Source organism: Pinus tabuliformis, chromosome J, assembly GCF_031772625.1.
Source record: "Pinus tabuliformis cultivar Carrire ecotype Pingquan chromosome J, CPIR1, whole genome shotgun sequence".
NCBI classification, from domain to species: Eukaryota; Viridiplantae; Streptophyta; class Pinopsida; order Pinales; family Pinaceae; genus Pinus; species Pinus tabuliformis.
Window position 1 is genome coordinate 465,914,820 of NC_142295.1, and position 13,899 is coordinate 465,928,718.

The 13,899-nt window shown below is 41.1% G+C and overlaps 1 pseudogene; it reads left to right on the forward strand.

The window, feature by feature from the left end:
- Nucleotides 1–10,472: 10,472 nt before the first annotated feature.
- Nucleotides 10,473–13,899, forward strand: part of LOC149227858 (uncharacterized) — a 141,389-nt pseudogene continuing 137,962 nt past the window's right edge.

A 13,899-nucleotide genomic window follows, 5' to 3' on the forward strand; every position in this document is an offset into this window, starting at 1 on the left:
TTGTTGTGGTTACATGCATGATAGATGTTAGCCAATCAATGTGGTCATATACACGTTCGTCCGTTAGTCATGCATGGTAGTTAACTTCTTGTTATATGCATTGCGGTCATACACATGATGATTATGGTCATTGCATTTAAGATCTTGATGTTATAAGTATCATGCTAATATGGAGTGGCCTATGCAGATGGTTACTGTTACGATATTCAGGTATGAGTCAATATACTTGTGATATTGTGTCGTACTAATCTAGACTGACTTGTGCAAATATTATAGTCTCCCTTGAGATACAGTGAGGTATGAGTTTGATTATGTCGTTTATCTAAAATGGTATGTTTACAGGTTATTTGAATGTTTGATTAATTGCATGATATGAGTATGTGTCTATAAGTTTTCATGAAGGAATGATCTTGTTTTAAAGCAGTTGTACTGACACAATATGTGTTGAGACAACTGATATGCACTTGAGTGCAAGTGAGTGCTAGTTGTAGTATTATGACTAATGATTGTGAGTTGATTATGACATGGTTGTTAGTATTGGTAAAGGTTGATTTCAAATTAATAGACATGAGGTCTTGATCTTTGGAACATGTGACTGACATGTGTGAATGGTTGCAGGGGAACATGCTTGGCATTAGCATGACAAGGTAACTTAGCGTGATGTGATAGCACATAATAAGACTCAATTGCAGCAAGGAAAAAGGTAAAAGAAAGGAATTGGTGAGAATTCCTTTGGATATGTTTGGAAATCGCATTTCCAATTGAATGAGTGCTTTGCATGAATATAGGAAGTCTTATTAACCTTGATTTTGTTTGACATTATGTGGATATGTGTTATATTCCACAGGTATAACAATTGATTTCCAGTTCTTGCTAGAATCGTGAAGGAATTGGAGTCCCTTGAGATATGATATATGTATGTGTTCAGTTATAGGTCAACATGTTGGGTACAACAAGGTAAGGTAACTGGTATATTGTTACGTTTGTTATGCATTGAAAATTATGTGTTTATGGCAATATGATGTAGGCAATTGCATGGCAAAAGAGACTACCATGAAATCTTGAAAGGGCTCGGGTTGAGCTTTATTAGGAACCCATGGATATTGAGTCATGGTGTATGTTGAAATTTTTGTGCTTTCAGTGCTTTTTTATTTGTTTGTGATTTATTTGTAGCTTTGTTTATGTTTGGTGCATGGCCATGCCACTTTGTTTGTGGTGTCGTATTGCTATTAGTTTCCATGGTTTTCTTCTTGTTTGTTTCTTGTTCTTGCCTTTTATGTTTTGAGGGCCTTGGGAATTGGTTGGAGAAAGAGGAAATTTAATGGATCATGGGGGGAGCTGAATGCAACCCAATAGGTAATGTAAGACCCAGATGAAGCCCGATGCATGAGTATAAGGGCAGCTGAAGGCAAAATTATGACAACCAGTTGGATTGGTTGGGTCCATTGGGGTAAATGGATGGTGGTAGGATAGACATGAGAAAGGTAATAGGAAAGGTAAAGTAAATGGATTTGAGGCATCAGATGCCTTGGTTATGTTGGGAAATGTTGTTCTCAATGTTGTGCACAAATAAAGGGAGATCTCTTAATCTTGACCTTATGATATCTGGTAATTGTGTTGTGATTATGATTATGCTGATGTTTATATATGTATGTATGTATGTCGTTGTCTGACAGGGTCATCAGGGATCATGATTTCTTTATGTTAATATTTATATGTATATATGTATGTATATATGTCATTGTCCGACAGGATCATCAGGGATCATGCTTGTGGAGGACTGGTTGCTTATGCAGGTGAATGGCATGAAGAGGTTCCTGGTTGATGAGGAATCAAGCAAGCAGAGTAGCCCTGATAGATCTATGAGTTTAATATCATGTGGATATGAATTGAGATTATGTGCTTATACTATGCCTATGTTTATGTCATGGAAAAGTATTGTTGAGGGATACATCAACAAAATGAAAGCAGTGTGATATGTGGCATGCTGGGACAAGCATGGATATTAGAAAGACATTAAAAGCAAGGTTGCTTGGTAGAGGCAATGTGGTTGCTGGATGTGCAGTATTGTTGTGGTATATATTTGTACATGTGGTGTCATGTACATGTTGTACGTGTGGTGTTGTGCACATGTGGTGTTGTGTACACATTGTATAGGTGGTGTTGTGTACATGTGGTGATGTGTGCATGTTGTACATGTGGTGTTGTGCACACGTTGTACATGTGGCGTTGTGTACAAATCATGCATGCGGTGTTGTGTACATGTGGTATTGTGTACACGTTGTGCAGGTGGTTTTGTGTACATGTGGTGTTGTGTACATGTTGTGTAGGTGGTGTTGTGTACATGTGGTATTGTGTACATGCGGTATGGTGTACATGTGGTATTATGTACATTACGTACATGTTATGCTGTGTATATGTAGTATTGTGTAGTCAGTGTATCCTAACATGTGTATTTATTATATTATACTATGTGTACATATATGTGTTATGTTGTACACTGGGTGTGGGTGTATGTGTTGTGTTGTACACAAGGTGTAGGTGTGTGTTTTGTGTTGTACATTGTATATGTATGTGTTCTACAATGTGATGGGACAGACATGTATGGGACTATTTGGATGCCCTTGTCATTAATATTGAGGGTTGAGGTGGTTTAGTCTCTACATTCCCTTGTTGTTGATATTGAGGGTTGAGGTGGTTTAGTCTTTGGATGCTCTTGTTGTTGATATTGAGTGTTGAGGTGGTTTAGTCTTTGGATACCCTTGTTGATGTTGAGGGAGGCGGTAGTTTAGTCTTCAGATTTCCTTGTTGCTTGAAGAGAAGAGAAGCTATTGGGTGCTTATCGGGTTTGGAAAACTGAACCAGTGTGTATATGTGGTTGAAGAGAAGAGAGGCACTAGGTGCATTTCAGGCTTGGAAAACCAAACTAGTGTGTATACGTGGTCAAAGAGAAGAGAAGGCACTGGGTGCTTGCAGGGTTTGGCAACCAATTCAATGTGTGTACAAAAAGGACAAAGAATAAAGGCTGAAGCAAAATAATCATTTGAAAGATAAGTGCAAGTATTTTATTTCAGTTTTTTATTATGCATGTGATCTATGATTTTGATTTATGATGGTTGCATTTGATCTATGATTCTGATTTATGATGGTTGAGTTTTTAGCTAATCAGATGTGATATGTTTATACACGATGATTTGATTAAAGAGTTAGTTTGACTTGTTGTGTCAGGAAGTAAACAAAATTGTAGGTGTACCTTATTGATGAGCCATCAATGAGGTATGATTTAAATTTATTTCAATTCCTTTTAGCCTAATGTAAATTATGTGCTTGGTAAAGGAAAGCAGGGAAATGCCCGGTTAGGGTGGTTGAAACTGACAGCAAAAATTAGTATCCGCAGCAAAAAGGAATTAGAACAAGCAACAATATGTTTGTAAAGCACTTCAGGAGCAAGGCCATTGTGGGACACTCATACCCAATAGTTTCCATTGATTTCCATGAGCACATTATGATTGGTATGATGGTTTTGAGGTAGGGATATGCCTTGGTTTTTGGACCTTCTAATGCGAGGAAACCTTACCAAGGGATGGATTTCCCGGGAAGGGGATGTTGAGTAACTTGGAAGGTGAGTGACTGCATGGAAGGGAATGACCATATTGTTCGAGGGACTGTGTAGCATAGAAGGGAAGGCCGAGGAATTAATTTTTTTTGGTCATTAGCATTTCCATATGGAATCATAAGCACATTGCGAGTGTTCCCTGGAACAGTGAGTCAGAACTTGTTCACTAAGGGAACAAGTAGTTTAAGGATTGTAGCATTGAACATTGGATATAGGTTTGACTTTGGTAGTGGATTTTGGACTTCCTAAGAAGGAGGTGAATACTGGTATTAATTTGAGGGTAGAGGTGTGAGCCTCTGGATTCCCTTGTTGCTGATGTGGGCAACATATCCTTTTATTTGTTGGTTAGAGAAAATGTGCATATGTATATATGTGTATTTGATTGTGAACACTGCATCAAGTTGGATTTATAAAGATCCATGAACAATATGTTTATTTGTTGGTTCAAGAAAATGTGCCTAAGCATGTGTGGTTGTTATTGTAAATACCATAATGAGTTGTGTTATAAAGCTACTATAAACAATATGGTTGTCATGTTTTCAATGGGCTGTCATTGTAAATACTACAACGAGTTGCGTTATAAATCTATATAGGTAATATGTTTTTTTTTCAACGGTTTGTTGGTCATAGGTGTCATAGAACACCGAGGACGGTGTTCCCCTAAGGGGGAGGGGTTTGTAACAACCCCGGGTTAAAAGTTCATGTAATAAAGGTTAATAAAGGAAAAATAATACCAAGGTCATGGGACACTTATTCTAAGATAAATGTTGGGCAAAACATCCTAGTGGATGTCACCTTCGGTTTATTATGGCTAAGGAAATTGGAAAAGGCAAAGAGGCATTAATTGGCATTTGTTTATGAAAATAACTATCAGTACAAATTCAGAAGTTAGCAGCTCCCCCTCCTCCTCATCAGTAGGCAATGGCTCGTCCAGGGCTTGAGCACATTCTCCAGGCGCCTCCAGTCGAAACATTTCTCTAGGGTTCCTTAGAGGGATCCTCTCTTCTCCGAGACTCCCGGCTTCGTATCTTTTTGTTTCTTTGATGATAGATTGTAGATTTTGGGGCTACTAGACATATGACAAAGCACCGACACCTCCTCTCAGATTACAGTGATCAGCATAAAGAAAGGTGAGGAGTTCACTATTGGTGATGACTCATCTCTCCTAGTGTCTAGTTGTGGTACTGCTAAAATTGAGAATATTGTGTACAAAGATGTTATCCATGTTCCTGGATTGGGACCAAACCTTCTCTCTATCACTGCATTAAAATAGGAGAAAAGGGAGATGAAGGGTCACAAATTTGCACGAGAGGGAAATTGAAGGAAAAATAGAGGAAAATGAAGAAAATAGAGGCCTCAATGATAAAAAGGATCTTGAAGATCAGTTCACATCCTTTAGTCAATTTTTCTTTGGAATTAGTTTTAGAAAGAGAGAAAAGAATGCCAAGAGGAGAAAGCAAGTAAGCGAAGGAAATCCAAGGAAATCAAAGGAAGGAAAAGGATAAGTAAGGACAAGCAAGGAAATCAAGGGGAAGGTTGGATTAACAACTTCAGCAGGAAGATTTTGCAGGTAACAGGTTGCATGTGTGGTTTCCTAGCTGATATGTGAATGCATGGTACATGCATTGGTTTATTTGATTCATTCCCTGTCATTGTCATGGGTTTGGTCGATTTGGTAATGGTTTTAGACTTGCCTTGCCATTTCCTGGATAACCATGGTGTGATGGGATTCTTTTCTTATTAAGATTTGGATTGTCGGAAGGTTTTGGAACCGGGTGAGGTGGTCTCAGGAAAATTCCCAAGGGTTGGGGGTAGAGGTGGTTTAATCTCCAGGAAGCCCTCGATAAGTGGGTGAAGACAAACAAATTCCTCAAGGTAATGGTGAAGAAACTTTGAGGCATCCAATCTTGTTTGGGTTTCTTGATCTCTTGACTGGTTTTGGCGAGATCGTGGTAGCCTGAGGGTGGAGGTGGTTTAATCTCTGGGAACCCTAGTTGTTTATGTCTTGAGATCCCACATTCATGCTTGGAATATGGCACGTGGGTGATTGGCTGAAAGAAATATTTGGTTCAACCAAATCTATGGTTGGGTGGTACATGGAAATCCCTGACTTGGTTGGATTTTTCATTAGTTAATAAGAGTTATTTTCCTATTGTATTATATGAGCACTTGTACTTGTTATTATGGTGATTTGATTGTTGTTATATCGTGGTTAATAATCTAGTTATATGTTGGTTTTAAGCATGGATTTGTAATGTACTCTAGTTATGACTTGTTCAAGATTTGATAAGTATTCGATGGTTATTAAATGCATTAGCTAACAAGTGTTATTACAACTATTATGAGAGGGAATTAGACCTTCTTGGTGATTCTCAGAGAAGTTTCAAACACCTATGATTAGATATGCATTCATGACCTATAGTTTACATGTTCACCACATGTTTGACAAGATGACTGTCATGGTTAGGCTTGGTTAGGTCAAGTCCTTGTTCAAGTTTTGTATGATTAGCATTGTCGTCAAGTCATTTATCATCCTGGAAAGTCTTAGGAAATTCAAGGTAGTGGTCTAGAGGTTGGCCTGGAATTGTGGCTCAGATCTCAAGACCACACCCTCTGAACTGAGGATTTTGGGTTACAACCACACTCAAAAAGGCTTGTGCATGCAGATGGAGTGTCACAACCACTCATGTATGCTTATGTATGTGGTTGGGAGTCCAAGTCACTAAAGAAGTAGTCTAGCTCAAGGTTGGGTCACCTGAGGTGGTTCTTTGGCCCCTGAGTATCCTAGAAGCCCTGTTGGATGTCAGTTTGTGGTTAAAAAGTCTCAGTCGTCATCCCCACTTCCATAACTAAAGCTTGGAGGTTAGTTCATGTCATAGTAACTCTTCTTCTGGTGGACTGGTGAAATTGAGTAAATGTGGGAGGGGGGCGTTAACACTTGCATATAATTACATTGGCACTAAATCTGAACGTTCATGACAAAGGAAAGTTCACAAGTCCTTTCAAGCACCCAACTCAAGGAATACTACCAATGCATGTATCACTAATATTAACACTTCTAAACCTTGATATTTTGTTTGACATGTTAATTTTAATTAAGTAGAGCATACCAAATTTCTAATTAATGTATTTCATATCTTGGTATGCATGGTTTTTGACTATTCACTTTTTTGAACAATTTGTGGACCACAAAAAGGCTTCATCATGGTGGCCAATACTCTCTAATACTCTCCGTTGTAAGTTTCAACTTCAACCTTTTTATTAATATTTTTTTTTCCAATATGCGTTAAGAAAAAGTAATAAAGTTGGTCTATAAAATACTACCCTATCAAATCATGTAGTATTTTTTTGGGTTTTTAAAATCGGTGATATAATAAAAGAATTTTTTTAATAATTAAAAATATTTAATTAAATTTTTGAATACATAGATCAATTTAAAATTGAGATTAATTATTTTAAATATCAATATTATATTACTAATAAATTAATTTTTTGGAAAAAACTAACGACACTATTGAAGATTTTCGCTGAGCTACTGCGCGCGCTCCTGCTCCCCAAGTGCCCCTGAACGACCTCCTCCCTACTCCGCGGTGGCCTGGGCCTTGGCCCTCGCCATGGCCCCTCCTGATTCACCACAGGAAATCCCTGATCCTCAGAAAGCTTTTGTAGATCTTGTGAAATCTCTCCCTCCTCAGCGCCCCAGACCTGTAATTTCGAAATTTGTTAAGAAGCTAGATGTTCTTCAAGAAGTTTAGCTGCCCCCAACCCTTCCTCGCATGGCAGCATTATCTCTTGCTGAAAAAGGTCTAATAGGACAATTCACAGGCCTCTGGCCATCTCCAAGAACAGTCCAAAGATGGGTTGAACGAAACTGGTCAGATAAAATCCAAGGGAAAATATCAATTAGGTTTTGCGGAAAAGGATACTATACATTCCATTTCGAATCCAAAGAGGACAAGGATTTGATCTTCAGGAATGGGTCGTACTTCATGGACTCCAGAGGCCTTTACCTCAATAAATGGACCCCAGATTTTGACCCAGAACTGGACATTCCCAGTGTTGTTCCGGTTTGGGTCCGTCTTCCCCATCTCCCTCTCCATTGCTGGGGAGATGAGTCTGTCCGAGCCATTGGGAATGCTGTAGGCAAATATATCGATCGTAGCGAGCCGAAGGACAACATGCAAGCCTGTGCAAGGATCTGTGTCGAAGTGGATCTAGGACGAGGATTGCCCGAAGCAATAAAGCTGAAAGTGGATGACTGGAGCCATGTCCAGCAACTGGATTACGAGCAGATACCATTTAAATGTAAGGTATGTCAAGAATACGGGCACTTTGCTAATAGATGCACTAAACTTGTTAATGCAGAGAGCGATGAGCAGGATGGTCAATGGGAAACAGTCAAAAAGAAGAAATCAACTCCTCCATCTAAGCCTCCTCTGGAGTCAGATAACCCTGGATCCTCTGTTCTTCGCCTTTCCTCTTCCTCCCCCTCTCCTTCTGTTCCCCCTCCGCCTGATCCGCCCCTTCCCTCCTCCTCCAACCCCTTTCTTGTCCTCTCCTCTCTTGATTCCCCCCTTGAAGACCCTCCTTCTGAGCCCTCTGACCCCCATCCAATCCAGATCGCCTCATCCCAGCCCCCCTCCGATCCTCCTCTCTCAAGGATTACTAGAAGCTCTTCGAAAGAACATGGAGCAACCAACGACACTTATAAAAAACCAGGACCAGGCAGAAAATCAACTAAACAACATAGGGATGAGAATGCCCAGAAAAACATAGCTATGGGCACTCAAACCCCAATCGAATCCTTCATTCAGGGGCATCAAGAGAAAGAGATAAGCCACAAAGATCAAGAGAAGCGAGCACCTCTCCGCACGCCCAATACACAATGGTTAAAATCCTATCTTGGAACAGCAGGGGCTTAGGGAACCCCTCTAAAGTTACTGCCCTTAAAGACCTAATTCACAGTGAGAAGCCAGAAATTATGTTGATCCAGGAGACAAAACAAGATCAACAGGAAATGAAAAAAAAATTAGAGCAGCAGAAACAGTATATAGGAAGCATCAGTGGCTCAAGAGGAGCCTCCGGAGGAATTGCCACCCTCTAGGACAATAGTAAATGGAACTGCACCTCAATCGATCTCCATCAAAATTGGATCAGAACAGCTCTTGAAAGCAAGACAGGCAGCCACCCAGTGATCATATACAACGTTTATGTTCCCAACCATTACAGAGACAAGGAAATTTGCTGGAGCGATCTGAAGACAAGCATCGATGAGGAGACAAATACAAACATAATTGTCGCAGGTGACTTTAACTTGGTCCTGCACGCCAATGAAAAAAGGGGAGGATCCTTCATCCCAGATCCCTTTAGAGGCCGTTTGGAGATCATCGCTCAGGAGCACGAGCTAGTTGATGTCGTGCCCAAAAACCGCAGGTATACATGGAGTAATCGAAGGATTGGCACTGGTAACATAATGGAACGGCTTGATAGATTTTTAGTCAGCATTGAGTACCTTTCATCCTTCACGGTAGGATACGCCAACATCCTCAACACCTCAGCCTCTGATCATTACCCCATCACTCTCACCTTAGAAGCACACTGTCCTCTTGGGCCTATCCCTTTTAAATATAGTCCCCTTTGGAATTGGATTCCAGCAGTTGGAGACATCGTCCAGAAAACCTGGATCCATCATGTTGAGGGCTCCCCAGGCTTCATTTGGGAAACCAAGCTAAAAAGATTCAAACAGGTTATAAAGGAATGGGCTAAGGAAAATTACCAAGAGCCAGAGAAAGTCAAAAAGAAAATCAAGAGTGAATTAGAGAGTGTACAAATAAGGATCGAAGAACATGGCTTAACGCAGCAAACCAAGGAGCAAGAAAGTGTATTATACGCACAGCTGAGTCACATTAATAGGGAGGAGGAAATCAAGTGGCGCTTAAAATCCAGACAATTATGGCTCCAAGAAGGAGACAAGAATACAACCTATTTTCACAAACAGGCCACTGCTCGAAAGCTCAGGAATAATGTCAGTACAATCTTGGATAATGAAGGAAATTTGCACAACACCCAAGAGTCCATAAGAAAAGCTGCCTCCAAGCATTATAGAGACCTCTTATCTGAAACCAAAGGGGAAGAAGACTACTCTGACTTTCTCCAGCATTTACCCAAAGGAATCACAAAGGAAATGAATGACAATCTCAACAAGGAAATTGAAGAAGAGGAAATCAAAAGAGCAATTTGGAATCTGCATCCTGATAAGGTGCCAAGACCCGACGGATTCCCCATCTGTTTCTATAGGAGATTCTGGAATCTCATTAAAAAAGACCTAGTCAAGATGATTCGATGGGGTCAAAGGAAAGGGAAAATTGGTGGGTACACCAACGCCACCTTCCTTGCCCTCATCCCCAAAGAAAATTGGCCATCTTCCCCCTCCAGATTCCGACCCATCTCCATCTGCAATTCTTCCTACAAAATTCTGACCAAGATTCTAGCCACTAGACTTAAACCCCTCCTTTCCTCCTTGATCTCCGAAAGTCAGGGAGGCTTCTTTTCTAACAGGCAAATCACTGATTCCATCCTCCTTGTTCAAGAAGCCATTCACTCGAGCCTATCTAGGAAGGAAAAAGGATTTGTCCTCAAGCTTGACCTGGCAAATGCCTTTGACAGAGTTAGGCACTCTTTCCTTATTGCTGTCTTAAAAAAGATGGGATTCGAGACCCCCTTCATTAACATCATCGTTGCTTGCATCTCTGGTCCCTGGATTTCTCCCCTGATCAACGACAGACCTGGTGAAGCATTCCAGTCCTCCCGGGGTCTGAGACAGGGCTGCCCCCTCTCTCCCTATCTTTTTATTCTCATGGCAGAATCTTTCAGTCGAGTTCTAGATCACAATCGGAGAGTAGGTCTAATAACTGGCATCAAATTCGGGAGTGGAGCCAAGAACATAAATCATTCACAGTTTGCTGATGATACTTTATTAATTGGAGGCGCCTCCACCACAATAGCAAGGCGATTCAAGAAACTTCTGGATCAATTTATGGGGTACTCTGGAGGATTGGTCAACCAACTCAAAAGCTGTATATATGGATGGAACTCTTCAAATCAGGTTATCCACAACATTGCAAATATATTTGGTGTCACATGCAATCTGGATTGGACCCACTTCTCTTATTTGGGTATGCTAGTGAGTCTTGGTCCTTTGAAGGCTGGAACCTGGAATGAAATTATTGACAAGGTTAAGAGGAAGGTGCAACAATGGGGTTCACTGTGGCTCAACCCAGCAGGTCGTCTCATTCTCCTCAAGTCAGGTATCACCTCTCTTCCCCTATATCGCTGCTCCCTCCATCATGCTCCTGCCACTTTCCACCACAAATTGGAAGTTGTTTTACGCCACTTCCTTTGGCAAGGAGGGAAAAATGACAAAAGCAAGTTTAATCTTGTCAGCTGGAAACAGGTTATCCAAACTCAAGAAAGAGGAGGCCTAGGTATTAGATCGCCAAAACTCTTGAATCTAGCCTTTGGTGCGAAAATTGTCTGGAGATTTGTCACAGGACCCTCATCGTGGTGGAAAAGGGTGCTGGAGACAAAATACCTCAACTCCCCCAGGCAACAACTCTTTGATTCCAACATACCAAACAGAGACTCCTCCAAAATTTGGCGACTATGCAAAAAAGTCCTTCCACTTATGATCCAAAATATTTCAAAAGTTCCTTGGGGGGGAGATAACATCAGCATTGGAACAGATAGAATCATGGGACAACAGCCCATAAACATGTATCAGGAAGCCAGGCCCATCATTGAGTTTCTTAACAACAGGGGTATCCACCACCTGGCCCAAATATCCTGCTGGGATCCCTTCTCCCATATTTGGACAGGATGGTCCTTCCCGGAAATCCCCAGCGAGTTAAAGCCCAATCTAAGCTATCTTCAGACCCTCTTGCACAATAAAGCCCCCATTAAGAAAAATGAGAGTGATGGATATCGTTGGGACTCAACTGGAACAAGCTATACAGTCAAAGCAGGCCATCAATTTTTATGCAACAGCACCTTCCCCACGAATTTATGGAATCAATGGAAAATTGTCTGGAGATCAGAAGCGCTTCCAAAAATAAAATTTTTTATATGGCTTCTGTTAAAAGGCAAAATATTAACAGCGGAGAACCTCAAAAAAAGAGGCATCAATGGCCCATCCAGATGTCCCAACTGCTGCAAAGCCGAAGCAACTATGCACCACCTATTCGTAGAATGTCCCTTTGCAATTGATTGCTGGCAAAGGCTGTCTACCACAGGTAATTTAGCTTGGAACTCTCAGCAGTCCGTAGCTGAGACAATACACATTTGGAGAAAACGCTGCCCATGGAAAGAAAAAAGAAGTAACCTGGTGAGGAGAGTATGGAACACTCTCCCCTACACCTTACTATGGCGAATCTGGTTAGCAAGGAATAAATTTTTTTTCCAAGACAAAAGCTCAACAACAAGAATGATCTGCAACAAGGCTAAGAGTCTTGCCCTGGAAACTATCTCAGTGAAGGCTACAGGGAATATAGATGCAATAAAGTATAGTGTGGAAGAACGAGACTTCATAAGTTACATACTGGAGAAAAATTACAATGTGCAGAAAGGCAGCATGAAGGAGACCCAAAGCAGGGTAGAAATGAGTTCATGGAAACTTAGATTAAAAGAGGAAGAATTCGCTAATTGGATCCAAAATTGCAACTGTTTTTTATCTATTTTTCGATGGGGCATCCAAGTCAAATCCCGACATAGCTGGCATAGGGGGACTGATCATCAATGCCAATGGGGATCACATCCTCCATTATGAGTGGGGTCTAGGGAAAGCTTCGAACAATAGAGCTGAAGCATTAGCCTTGTATCAGGGTCTAATTCAGCTAAAAAAAATGGGGATAAGATCGGCAAAAATCTTCGGGGACTCTTCCATTGTCATCCGCCTCATGGTCCACCAAAAGGATTCGCCCAATATTCACCTACAACAGATCAACAAGCATAATCAGTTGCTGCACCAAACAATGGATGATATACAATATTTTCACATTCTCCGCAACCTCAACAGGCAGGCCGATGGTTATGCGAATAAAGCATGTGACAGGTCACCCGGCAACTTGTGCTGCAACACCGAGGAATCCTACCAGCCCCTGCCATGATCCACATCATTCATCTTAGTACCAATCTGGTCAGCTCCGTCAGACAGGATTGGAATCAGGCTTCACAAGTTTTCAGCAAAAATGCAATCTTCAGAAGGAGTTGGCAAAGATTTCGCCTACCCTGCAATCTAGTAATTATGATCAGTCCCGCCGGCATCTATCCTTTCAGATCAGCCTCACGGGCTTCTCAAGACTGGCCTCCGTTCTCCTCGAGCCTCCCTCAAGATTGCCCCATCTTTCCCGTGACTGGCTCTTCCTATATATGTTCCTGCCCTCCTCATTTCTTCATCGCCTCGCCCTGCTCCTTTCCTCACTGCTCTTATCTTTGCCTTCGTAATCAAGAGGTCTCGAGCCCACTTCTCTGGGCTCTCTCCTCCCCGTCCCTCTGTTGCCCTCTTCTGGGTAGACCTCTATTGTTCGGCCCTCAGTGTAGCAACTCTTCGCCCGCCCTCGCCTCTGTCAAAGTTTCTCTCTGCTTTTCCCGACTCTGTCCCCTTGTTAGTTCTGGCCTTTCAGTTCTTTACAGTGTGCTGTTGCTCTCCGACCCTCTTCTGTGGTTTTTGGCATCGAAAATCTCAGTATCCCGAGCAGTGAGATCCTATTCTTGTTGGTCCTTTTCTATTTGCCCTTATTTTCTATTCCTTCCCGCTACAAAAAAAGTCAAGGCGCCAAGCAGGCAGCAGGGGACGAAAAACCGGAGGAATCAATTGCAAGACATATCAGTCATATAGGAATAGATTAAAATGTTTTGCAAATGTTTAAATTTGCTGTTTGAATATGTAAGAATCTACAGTAGTCTAGATAGTTTTAGAAACAGAACAAGAAGGAGTAGGATCAAGGAGAGATATGTTTTGTAACTCCTTTGATTCAGGTAGCCTCCAACACCTAATGTATCTTAGGAGCTCTGGCTCTCATCTTTTTTTCAGCCACTAATACAAGCATCCGACTTTGTTAAAAAAAAAAACAATTAATTTTTTGGAGCTTTTTTGGTGGAAAGTGGTAGATTTTATTATACCTCAATTGATAATTTATAATGAGTAATGCTCTCATTTATAATTGTAGAATTTATTATTATTCAAAAAAAGCATACCACTTAATTGTTATTCATGATGGTAGGATTTA